Source organism: Uranotaenia lowii, chromosome 2 (genome assembly GCF_029784155.1).
Source record: "Uranotaenia lowii strain MFRU-FL chromosome 2, ASM2978415v1, whole genome shotgun sequence".
In the NCBI taxonomy this organism is placed as follows: Eukaryota; Metazoa; Arthropoda; class Insecta; order Diptera; family Culicidae; genus Uranotaenia; species Uranotaenia lowii.
Window position 1 is genome coordinate 189161618 of NC_073692.1, and position 12844 is coordinate 189174461.

General features: G+C 35.8%; 1 protein-coding gene across 5 annotated transcripts in view; it reads left to right on the top strand.

Moving 5' to 3' along the window:
- LOC129748297 (protein gustavus) overlaps positions 1–12844 on the top strand; it is a 738224-nt gene that overhangs the window by 620682 nt on the left and 104698 nt on the right. The window contains exon 1 of one of the 5 annotated variants that reach the window (XM_055742844.1): positions 11446–11466. The exons of the other annotated variants lie outside the window; for them this stretch is intronic. The gene's annotated coding sequence lies outside the window, so the exon portion shown is untranslated. Of the gene's footprint in view, positions 1–11445; positions 11467–12844 lie in introns of those variants that run through there. 5 annotated transcript variants of the gene reach the window in all.

Genomic DNA, 12844 nt, shown 5'->3' on the forward strand with positions numbered 1-12844 from the left:
GGTACAAAATTACTTTCCGATTAGTCCAGATGCTTCGAATTGCTTTTGGCTTTTCACTCCTCTTCAGCGGACTATAAATTAGATTAATATGATGATAATCTTCCATTTTACTAGACTTTTTTTTTATATTACTTAATCTAGCGATCGTCTATACTACTGCTTGTAGTTATTTGTTTTTTTTTATGTTATTTTTACATTTGTCTGTCAGTGTTTTGATCTTCGGTAAAAAGAGTTGTAGCCTGACTCCAAATTTATGGAGTCTTTCTGTTTATTGACAACGTCGTTGTCGCCTTAATTTAATGTGGAATATTTCTACTTGTATTATATTTTGAGACTTTTTAAAGAATATTTGTGTTTTGAAAAAGGAAAATATGACCATATTCTATGCTACGTTAGGCTAGTCTTGAGCCTCCAACTTTTTTGTTCTTAACATCGTTTTTATGTTGTCTTTTATGCAAAAGCTAACTGTGCAAAAAATCTTTTATTGGCTAAACAAATCCAATTTTACTTAAATGATTAGAACAACATGAAAACGATGTTAAGAACAAAAAAGTTAGAGGATCAAGACTAGCCCAACAAAGCATAGAATATGGTCATATTTTCGACTTTCAAAACACAAATATTCTTGATAAAGTTCCAAAATAGAACACAAATTTTTTTGCAGAAATGCTCCACATTTAAATTTTATGTCAATAAACAGAAAGACATTTAAAGTCAGCCTACAACTCCGGAATAACTGGCAAGCAGTTTTGTAGTTATCAATTCGCGCAATAAGTCGATAATAAAAACAAATAACTTATTGCGGCGATTAGCTTATTCAACAATACTAATTTTCGTGTTACAAACCATTGGTAGTTTTTCATACCTTTTTTCAAATATGTTTTGCGAGTTATTAAACGTTTTTTAAGGTCTTGCAGCTGTATAATACTGTCAATGTGAATTTGAGCAATGCATTGGAATTAAAAATCACGGAACGATATATTTTTAGAATTCGTAACAAAATGTCAAATTATAAGTGAATATTTAAACTGCTAGATTTTTTGGAAAAAAAATTTTTCAAAAGAAGAATACTAAACTTACTAATTTATTGTATCTTTTCAAATATCAAAGTTCAATTCGTTTTGTATAAGAAATATAACTTTTGAGAATCACTTTTTTTTATTCTTAAATGCTTTTTTAAAGCTCAGCAAAAACAACTTATTCTATTGTTTGGTGTTGAATATTTGGTTTTATATAGAGAGTTTTAGTTACAAAAGACGAAAGTTTTAGTTTTCCATGAAAAATATGCACTTATTAAGAATGATTGAAGTGCGTTTATTTGGGAGGGTGCCGTGCGCACACTTTTTAAGAATAATAAAAATTTTCTTTGAGTCCTGCAGAGAACTAGAATTTGAGTTATCTTTCCGCCAGTTCAAATACCAGAAGGAACTGTTTAGAACCTATACAGAAATATTAAGGAAACAGTATAAATATGAAACTTAGAAGTCTGGGAGTTTTGTGAATTTAGAGTTTCAAGCGAATTTTTGAAGAGAAAGGAAAACATTATATTCAATGTAGTTCAAGGTTGCCAGAATTTTTTCAGTACGTATCCAGCCTGGACAAACCCGGCTATTTTAAACAAAAAAACCTCGAATAATTTGGGCATTTTATCTTAAAAGTGACGACCATAAATCTGGGTAATATCCAGAAAAATTTCCTCGAATCCCAGAAATTTTTCAACAAAAATAAAACAAAAATTCAAAAAAATTCAAAAAAAATTTTTTTTTGTCAAAACTTGTCGACAGATTTTAAATCGTATTTTTGGCTTTCATGATTATTTTTATAAAAAAAAATCGTTTTGAAGGCGTTCGTTGTTTTTTTTGTTTGATTTGCCAAATGAACATTTTCGTAGATGATGGAAAGAATTAGTGAAACATGAGCTATCAAAGAACGAAAGAACATTAGCCGTAAATATCATGAATTTTTCGAAAAAGATACAACGGTTCACCGGCAGGACTTTGGCAGAGCTCGATTGCTCGTGTTCGCCGGTTTCATCACGTTCACCGTGTTCCCAAATCTTGTATTAAAAATCGCAGCAATTCTTTTTTTTTTTTTTTTGAGATCAAATAATTCAGTCACTGAAATTTCAAACATTAGATGAGTCTTCACGATACAGCTGCTGATAAAAACGTATTTTTTAAGCATTAAAAAATAAATGTAGCAATAATCTAGGGTCCTGCTTGCAAAAGAGTAGAACTTTTCATGAATTTATAATTCCGGAAAAAGGATTGAAATTAAAATTGCACTGGTCGAAAGTGTTTACTGATCATTTCCTCCAACCCACACTCATAAACTAAAATACCGAAGTGACTTTGGTGGTAAAGCACTAAACTGATCTTTCTTCCCATTCTCTATTCTATTAATCTGTCTATTAACTACTAGGACGTAGCCGGCACCGTTATTTATGTATCAGTTATGTGCATTGAAAATGAGTTGCTAAACCCAAGCGTCATTCTTTAAGTTCGGACAATCACGGAAGAGCAACCATCGGCAATGTGGAATTTCTTCTACTGAGCCACTCTGCCAATCATGGTTTTCAAAAAGAACCATACAGTGATATCATTGAACAACATTTGTAGGCTTGTGATATAGGGATATAGCTCAGTTGGCAAGTCAGTTGCTCCTGATGTCCGATTGCCGCTGTATGCGTCGCAAATGCCACAAAGATAAAAGAGTAAAACGACTATAATTGATACAAAAAATTAAACCAATTAAAATAATAAAACGTGATCAATTATAATAATTTTGTAAATATTAATTGTAGGGCATTTCTGGTTCAATTATTCAGGGGGATGCGAGAAGTCAATCAAGCTACGATAAGAAATTCAGTGATTCCAAATTATTGTATTAAGCATAACTAACCGGAAGGCTGAATTGTAAATAGATTGGTTTTGAAAAAATATATGCAATTTTTTAATTTGTTTAAGCGTTAACCTAATGTATTGTGAATTTAAATATTTTTTAAAAGTTAATAAATTTTTACAATTTTATTCACAAAAAATTATATATCTTACTCATTCGAAATATTTTTTTTTTACAGGTGAGACTTTCGAACACTTTTTGAAAAAAAATAGTAAGTACAACTATGTGCTGAGATTTTATGCAAAGAACAAGGAGCCATTTTACAGCAAAATCATTGGTATACTTCTTCATGAAATAATTTTTAAATATCATAATCTTTCATCCACAAATTTTGCAAAATGCAGTGCGCGAAGATAAAGTATTAAAAAAAAAAACTTTATGTTTAAGACAATGGTAAGACTTTTGTGCTACTATCAAATATGACGGCAAAAATTGGACTTCTTAACTGCTTTGCAAATATGCCCAGGTCTAATGAATCTTGTTGTTTTGTTTTTCAGGTATTTGGACACTCTCGCGTTGTTCTTCCCTCAATCAAATTAACAAATGTTCAAAAACCTACAACAATCATGAAAATCTTTGGAAAAATGAATTAAAACTCGTTCTGACTAAGAATGGAATTCCAAACCTCCGAGTCAGCTCGCCGCCATCTTACCACAAAACCAACTCATAAATTGTTTAAGAAATATGCTGTAGCCCTATAAGAGATGTTGAAGTCCCATCACGAACATTTTTTTTTTTTCGAACCGAGAAAAGAGGAAGAGACCCGATCGACTGTCAGTTTAAGTCGCCCATTCGTCGAAAATCTGAACAAATTGATGCTTTTAGACTACTATTTACGATCAAACTTATTATTTGCTCAATTCGAAATGTTTTGCGCAAAGAGTGCCGTAGATTAACCATGAAAAATCACTCAGAACAAACATTTTACCGATAGCCACTGTGGTAGTAGAGTGTAGGCCACGAGCCAATTTTAATGACTTCTGTTATCGTTTCTATTACAATTTCATGTTAGCTGGGTTGAGAGGTTTCTTATCTTCCCAGCTCCAACTGTTTGACATACTATGCTTCAATCGTGAGAAGTCTATCTAAGGCAATACTCATTAACAAGACCACTTTCAGCAAAACCTCTCATCCTTACGACTCGACGTCTGATCTCTCCTCTAACGACTCAAAATCTGACCCCTCCTCGCATCGACTCGAGGTTGACCTATCCTCTGCACGATTCAAGACCCGATCTCTCCTCTAGTGACTCGAGAACTGACCTCTCCTCGTAATGACTCGAGGTGACCACTTATACCTTTCCTCTTGTTGATTAAAGGTCTGATCTCTCCTCATGCGACTCGAGACCCGATCTTTTATCGAGGTTGACCACACAAACCTCTTCTCCTGAAGAGTCGTGGTCGGACCTCTTCTCTAACGACTCGAAGCCCAACCTCTAACTCCAGGATTCGAGGTTAGCCCTCTTCATGCCCGTCATGTGCTGATCGAGAGCAGCTTATCCTAGACTCGCGCCTGGCACAGCACACGCGCAACTACTCGGGTGATTCCCGACGAAGACGTCACCCTACTCCAACTCGAATGCCTCACCCTGCGTCGAGAGCCACTCTACCCGTGGGTATTCTCTGATAACCTTTTCTCAACAATTTCTAATGCGATGAAGATCAAGTCTTATCCCCACAGCTTAAGTCGTTGGGAACCGCACTACTCGGATACTCTCCGAATATGGAGCATCCTTCGCACGTACGCGGCGTACCCACGGCATCCGTTACGCAGAATCATGCTTTATCTGTGTTGCTTCAAACCGTGGGGTCTACGCATACTACTCGACAGCCAACCGTCGATAGGGTCAGTCTGCTCCGACCGTTGTCCGGTCTTCTTTTATTCCATTGTCTGGCAATCCTAGGATTCTCGGCACACGGCTTTTTCTTTCCGTTTTGTGCCAGATCGAGAGCAGCTTGTCCTGGACTCGCGCTTGTAACGGCACACATTCGGGACTTTGAACGCTAAGACACGGATGTTTCCCGACAGTGACCAACCACATCCTACATCGACTCGAGAGGCTCGCCCGACATCGAGAACCTCTTTACCCTCTGCCACTCAACCCTCTTCCTGCGAGGTCCGCTACGAGGAAGATATAGTCTTATCCCCGCAGTTTCCCCCTTAGGATGCGGCATTCCACGAATACTCCCGGCGGTGGGGTATCCTACATACATTCGCATCGCGGGCCCATGATCTCCACTACGCAGAAGATGCTGCCTTATCTTTGTAGCTTCGATCAAGAAATCGGAAGCACACTACTCAGATGCTCCTCATCGATGGAGCCATCTTACACAGTCCGCGGACTGCCGTTAACTCTAGCTCCTCTGCAGGGCAGTTATGATCCGGATGAACCCATCGCTGACCGCATGCCAAGTGTTGGAGTCCATACACATCCTCTGCACAAGCCTGAATGTTGTTAGCGGCATACCACCTCATGGCCTTTTTTCCTTAATAACAGGATGCCAAAACAGCACAGACAAATCATGTTTCTTCAGAGAAGGCAGCAGAAGGTTTTGAAGACACTCTTTCACGTAAATTTCCTGGTTGACGGTTCCGGTTGCAACGAAAATTTCTCTGTTCAAGCTACAGAACTACGGAAAAATAATTTATCGTTATTCTGACAGTCATCATGAGTTACCAAAGGTGGCTTTCCTATGAAAGGATTGAAAATGGAGTTTCCTTGGAGACCAAAAAGAAAACGAGAACCCCTTAGCCTTTTAATCTTAAAGTAATTCGGTCGGTTTTTGAGAAGCAAGCTGCAGATAAAGTAAATCTTAGTAAGGCGGTTATTACACCTACTTATCGATTTTATCGGTAATTTTGCATTTAAGCACCTTTGTGAACCCCTTTTTAAGCATTGTTTTTGGTCGTTTTATGCTGCGGAAAACTACTGATATTACCACGGCGACTAAGTTCGTGAACCTACACAAACTTTCCTCATTTCGCCAACACTATTTTGTTTAGTCTTCTTTGGAAGCCCACCCCTGGGAAGAAAGTCCGCGTTTTAAGAGACTTCATCACATCAACTTTTTAGTAGTTGGCGCTTAAGTGCTGATAAGCTACGCAATTTCGCTAATAAAATTTTCACTTTCCTCTAGCACGAAGTGGGATTCAGTTCTTATTAAAATCAGTGGCTGTTGGTATTTGAGAGTTTTGTTGTCTTGTTTCAGCTTCGGCTTTCGAAGGAAATCGAGACGATACAAGTTTAATATTAATTTGATATAACACAATCAAATTTTGTCAACAATGTCTGTATGCGACATTGTTGACAAACGAGATCTTGTTTTTGCCATCAGGATTTCTTTAGATAGAGGTTAGGTTTAGCGCTTCCAAGCCACTCTTTTGTTTGTTACTGCGGCTCCTGGCTTTCGATTTCCCCTAGATCTAGGCTCCCAAGTTGTTGACAAACGTACCCCGAATACTTATATTACTTTGGTGACGGTTGATTTGGCCAAATTAAACTATTTTGCCATTTCTGCGTGCGTGAAGTTTGGATTTTCAAAACGCATGTAAAAAATTTTTATTGGTAGCTTTTCTTGCGTGGACGTTATTTTAATAACTAAAGATCTATTTTCGAAACTAGAATAGAAGCATCATTCTTCACATACACACGCACACCTACAAAATAAGGGGTGGTCAGGTTTTTTATATGATTGATTAGAAACGATACGTTAAATTAAAGCAAAAATTCAAGTTAAAATTTTTAACAAAAAAATCACTATTCAATCAGAAACAGATTTAAAAAATCAATTAAAATGAACTAACGTTTTATTTGCAGTTCGTATGTGACTCTCCCTTCGGTTTATTATTTGTTTTTATGTTTACCATAATCCGCTCTTGAGTGTAAATATGATAATTTTGGAAGTTTGGCAGATTGTAACTTTAATCGGGTGCTTCCAAATAAAAAAAAATCGGGGACCCTCAATGAATTTTTGAAATTTTTTATCAATATTTTGTATGGATGCACCCTGATAATCCAGAGAAAAAACTTTCTAATCTGACCTTGAGTGTCAATTTGACTTTCCTTGCTTAAAACCGCTAATATCTCTCTTGTTTTTTACAAAATTTATAGTTGTGGAAACCTTGTGATGCAACACAAATATGTTTACCAGACATTATTGACCTACAACAACCGTTATTCATTCCGTAGTGCAAATATCACAATAACAACCGTTATTCAAAGGTTAAGAAAAAAAACCCTCAAAACATGCTTCAAAAAAAGACTGTAGATTAGCTACGGAATGTTGAGAAAACTTCGCTTAGTGTATAAGAAAACTGAATTTAGAAACTACACGTTGCACATAAGGATATATTTATTTGAATTTTTTTAAGATCATGACCTCAAAAATGTATAAAAGTGGTGAGAAAACCGTACTTTTCAATCAATGAACCGTCAAATTTGTGTAAGTCATACCAGATAAATTAAGAAGAGAGGATTTGCAGTTGACGTAGTTTGTCACATTTTCGTATCTTTAGATGTTCAAAATACGAAACATAGAATTTTCGACGAATTTTTAAAGGTAGTTGTTTGGTTTACTTTTTGCCGATTTGCAATTTCTCTGATTTTTTTCACTTAAATTCAACATTGCGCTGTATTTTGGATATTTTCACGCAAGATTTTAGTCAGAAGTGTAAAATTGACACTCCAGGGACTGTAACGGGTAAAACTTTGATGGATGAGGGGTTAATCTGCAGCCTATGTCTTATTGCTGATTTCTGAAAATTTTTATAATCCTAGTACCAGTTGAAAAATTGCTTGAAAAGTCACACAAGAAGTCGCAAATGAGTTAATCTTGAACTCTTATCACCCAAACTAGATGTGCAATCATTCTTAGAGGACGTCCGAAAATTCCGTAAATATTTCTCATTTAGGGTAAATGATCTTGAGCGGAACTAAATGGCTCAATTCGACGCAACTCGAAACAGTTGATCAAGCGGTATGGTTGTGGGTTATATCCGAACAAAAAAATTTTCAGTTCAGCGAATAGATCTTGGTTTCTGCTTTCTAATGATGATTTTTAGAATATTTTAGAGTAAACCCTAATAACTCTAGAGCTGTTTTACTGGAGTAAGAATTCTGATCTTGAGCGGAACCACGCTGATCTTGAGCGGAACTAAAATATGATCTTGAGCGGAACCATTTTCTTCTGTCAACATCTTTTATAGCTCTCATTCCTAATACTTGTGTAACTGTGAAACTTCAATTAAATTTCATCTTTGAAGATTTTAAAGTTAAAAAATCAATGTTGATGTCAATGAACTTAGCGTTCCAAAGTTGTTCTCAAAATATCCGTTCAAATTTATTGCTTGCTTAACCTTCCAAAGCTGTTCGCAAAATCTGCGTTTCGGGGAAATTTGACTTGTAATTTGTTGTTATTCCCGTGGCCGCAAATGTTGACCGATTTTTATGATATTGGATTCATTGTGTAGGTTATTTTTTCTAGTTTCTAAATATTTAAAAAAAAAAGTGAATTTGTTCTACTAGGTTGTCTGTAGTTGGTTCCGAATGAAAAAAGTACCAAAAAACAATTTTATTTTAAAATTGCTTATAATTTCTGACAACTTTGCAGTATTTGGGTGCTTTTTTAATTTCTAGAATTGTTAAGATTACATCTATCCGACGATGTATAAATGTGTGGGGGTCTAATGAATTTTTTGACCGCTATTCTGGATTTTCCGGTAGAAAAAAAATCTAACTTAACTCTAACTCTAACTCAAGACATCCAATTTTGTCTTTGCATCGCTGTATCTCATTTCTCAATGAATTGATATTTCAAACTTAAATTTTAGTTTTTTGTCGTTAATTTGACTAACACTTTCATAGATCATATTTGGTCTCTCAAAAACGTCAGTTCCTCAGTATGTTGTAATTATGATTAAGATGCTTTGAATCTGCGCTTCGGGTCATATTGACCCGAACGACTTTTGAAGGTAACGACAGAGTCAGAAATACATAAGAAGATGCCTTTAATTACAGATTTTGCAAAAAAAAACTGTACATTGCTCTAAATCAATGTTTTTGAGAAAAAAAACTGATTTTCTGTCATTTCTCATTCCCTTAAATCCTTTAATTACATTGGAAATTCATGATAAAATGGATCATTTTTAAATTTTAGTTGGGAAAAATCAGTTTACGTTGAGAATCTTTTCATACCTTTCTAATTCAAAGTAAGAAAACTTAATTTAATATTGACCAAAAAAAATTATAATTATGGAAATCCGATCAAAGTTCAAAAATTCTGTGAAATCTGTGATGAAAGTTTCCTTTAAATTCTTTGAAAAACAGATTTTTCTGTGATTTCGACAATCTTGCTCTAAGCAACTCATTCAAAGAATAAAGTTTATTATAAATTCCAGTTTTTTATGAATCAAGATTAAATTTATTTATATTTAAAATTTATGGAAACATTAATTATTTAGCTCAATTGATAAAACAATCATTTCTCAAACCGACTTCCAGTTCGAGCTCAAGTGTAAAATCAAACACAAGGGAATTGGATAGAGTTTAAGTACCGGGCCACCAATTGAATCGTGGAGTATTATAAAATAGCTAACCCGGTGTGCTTTGCTACACTTTGTAAAACTGAAGGAATGTGTGTTAAAAACAATTTAAATTTTTGTTTATTAGGTAGAATATCGTTTTCAATTGGAATTTGAAAATATAAAACAACCTCTTCAAATGAAAGCTACTTCTTAAAGTACGAATAGTATTCTGAAATAATGCCTTAACTTTATTGGCTTCATTAGTTCTCGAATTATGCCAAAAAATATGTATGAAAGCCTTCCTCCTCTTTCCCGTCGACCCTCTGAAAGAAAGAATCAAAAACACATTTCTTGTACCCCAAAAATTTAAACTTTTCGTGTGCCTAGCTTGGTGCGCTATGACACCAATTAATTAATTTTTGTTCTATTCGAATTTAATTTTTCATCTTTTCTTTCCCTAAAGCTGATATAATATGGAAAATACAAAGGTGCTGCATATATTCAGGGGTTAAAATCACGTGTGAGACATTAGGCATAAGACAGCGCACCTAGCGGTTTATTTCGGAAGCTAGTAGTTCCGCTCAAGATCAAAGATGGTTCCACTCAAGATCATATTTTACTTTTAAAAACTACGCGATTTATTGATATTTTGATAGAAAACTTGTTACTAAAACTCGAATAATGCTTCTTTAAGAATTTTTCTACCATTTTAGTCATTAAAAATCAGTTTATAACGGCCAAGGGTTACATAAATTGACGTTAAAAGTCAGCGTAGATTGATGAAAATTGCAACAGAAATGCGTATGTTTTTAAATCTTCTAATAACATTATTTCAGTTAATAAACTTTAGCAAAAATGTTAAAGCTTGTTTGAAAAGATTTTGAAAAAGTGTTTTTTCAACATTTTGATAAGATTCATAAACAATCATTGCCTATATCTTAGGAAAAATAAATGGTTCCGCTCAAGATCAGATATCGACTAGTTCCGCTCAAGATCATTTACCCTAGTACCATTTGGATAAATGTACAAATTGCGAAAAGGGAACAAAACCCACAAGACGTAATTTCTATACGACCCCGCTTCAACCAAGAAGCACCGATGATCCCGGGGTTTGTTGATTCAGAAATTGCATCCAACTGCTGGTGCATGTTATGCATCATCCCGAAAATCCATAGTCCAAATTCCAATCTCCGACTGTGCCTACACCAGAAAACCACACTCGTTCGTTCTTTCGAAAAACAAAGGGACCCCGTAATTATTACATCTCCCGAGTGAGAGAAACACATAGAGAAGGAGGGCGGCAGAAAGCTACAGGATTAGAGATGCTTCCAATCCCCGTCTCATCAGCAGTCTTATCCTTGCCTCATGTTTACTCCCCCTCGTTCGTCCGTTGATTCGTTTATGCATCCAGTCATCGTCATTAGGAAGAAGGGCAGTCTGGACAGGATTCCTTCCCGGTCCAAATCAGGAGTATCTAGTGAGTGACTGATGTGCCACTACGAGGGCAACAAACGTCTCTTATCGTCTTGCAAAGTCCAGCGAGACAGTGGCCTGGAAAAGTAATCCAGCAGAAGCTGACGACCTGGCTCAGTGAGCATCTCCGGAAAAGCCACAAGAGCCAGTGAACCGAAAGAAGCGAATCGTTGGTGTTCGGTGGCCCAAAACCAAAAAGGAAACATCCGCTGTCGTCGTTCAGTTTGTGTCCTCGTCCTCGTCGCCGGGATCGATAAATATTTCATGCATATTCAATCGCGTTTCCTAGTTATTTCGAAGTGTCATTGGAGTTGTGTTGGAGTGAGTTCGGGGATGTCCCCGTTTTGCAGCAGCAGAAGCTAACGGTCGATTTGAGAAGGACTTCGACTATTAGGAGGGCACAACCGGCAGGATACACACAAAGCTCTGCACACAAATCGCCGCTCGAGAAGGTCGATCAGCCGAATCGACGGACGGGTGGATTTGGATTGGATGTTGTTTTTGTTATTATTGGTCAAAGCAGTTGGGAGAGCAGTTGACATCGATTTGGACCGGAATTCTGCGTTTGAGGTAAGCTTCGTTGGGCTTTGGGCTAACACGTTCGACCCACGGAACGGGGACGTTATTTTCCGATTTCCCCACTGTGGTTGACCGAATGGAACGTGAATTTATTGATGCGTTCTCGGGGCATTTCGAATGGGCTTTCAGTTTAAAAATACAGTTATTTCCAGGCTTAGTTCTCTTATTTGAGTTCATATTTGATATTTTTGATATTTTCTTATCAAATAATTGAGGTTCAGTTTTCACTCATTTCGGTCTGGTCGAAGCCCGACCAATTAACGAACAAATATTAAGCCTACAAAGCCTCGTTCAGAACACTAATTTATATTTATAGTTTCATTTCTAAATTGTCGAGTAAATAATCTTTTCAATCACACCTTCACAAATTTCAAGAAACTTCCCTTTCTGGGTTATTCCCCCTTATAAAGTATGAATAATAGGTCTTAGCCTAATATTTACAACTACGACATCAAATAACGCATTCTCCAAGGAATTCAATACAAATTAGGTATTAAAGCTTAGTTCTTTTAGAAATGGGACACTTTCTTTTGCTAAAAGCTCGTTTACTAGTAATCGGACATTCAACATTCAAATTTGTTGCCTGTAAAAAAAACTATTTGACCTGTTTTTTTTTTCAAAATTTTAAATTTACGCGTTTTTTGAGATGTTTACGATGCAAGAGAAAATGAAAATAAATATTTTGCACAGTTTCCTGTGAAATCCACCATATCCAAACTAATAGCTGACAAAACTGTTGATTATTCAAAGAATTACTGTGTATGAGTTGTGGAAAAGTATGCACACAATGTAAAAAATATCCATTAAGTTCAAATCAAGTATTGGATTGAAGCATATGATCGACAACTACGGTTAAGAGTCATCAGGGAAGTCAAGTCTCATACCAGAATTATAAATTTTTAATAAGTGAAAAACTAAGTGTAGGTCGTTGAAACGTTAAAAAAAATTACTCCGATAACCCGAAAGTGTTAGCTAGTAATGAGTCATTCAAACCTAACCTCAAACAACAAGTTTTGCTAGTTCCGGAGCTCGTAAACTGTATAGCCAGTACCGAGACAATGAGACTGATGATTTTTGATGGACGACCAAATTTATGAAAACCTCTATTTCAAACAAGTTCCTGTAACGTGTCTGCTCGTGGTAAGGTTCCTAGCAGATTAGAGTTTGTATTTCCTGGTTGTTTTGAATAAAATAAAATGATTTGCCAAAAGTCTGCTCCTGTGGAAAAAAAACAACAATTTTCATAACGAAAAGCTTTGGTTTTCGCTGTTTTTGAAAGTAAAAAAAGAGTTATCTTGTATGGACGTACGATCTGTACTAACCGATTATACCTTAAGTTCAACCTCATGTCGGTTTTACTTCGTTATTG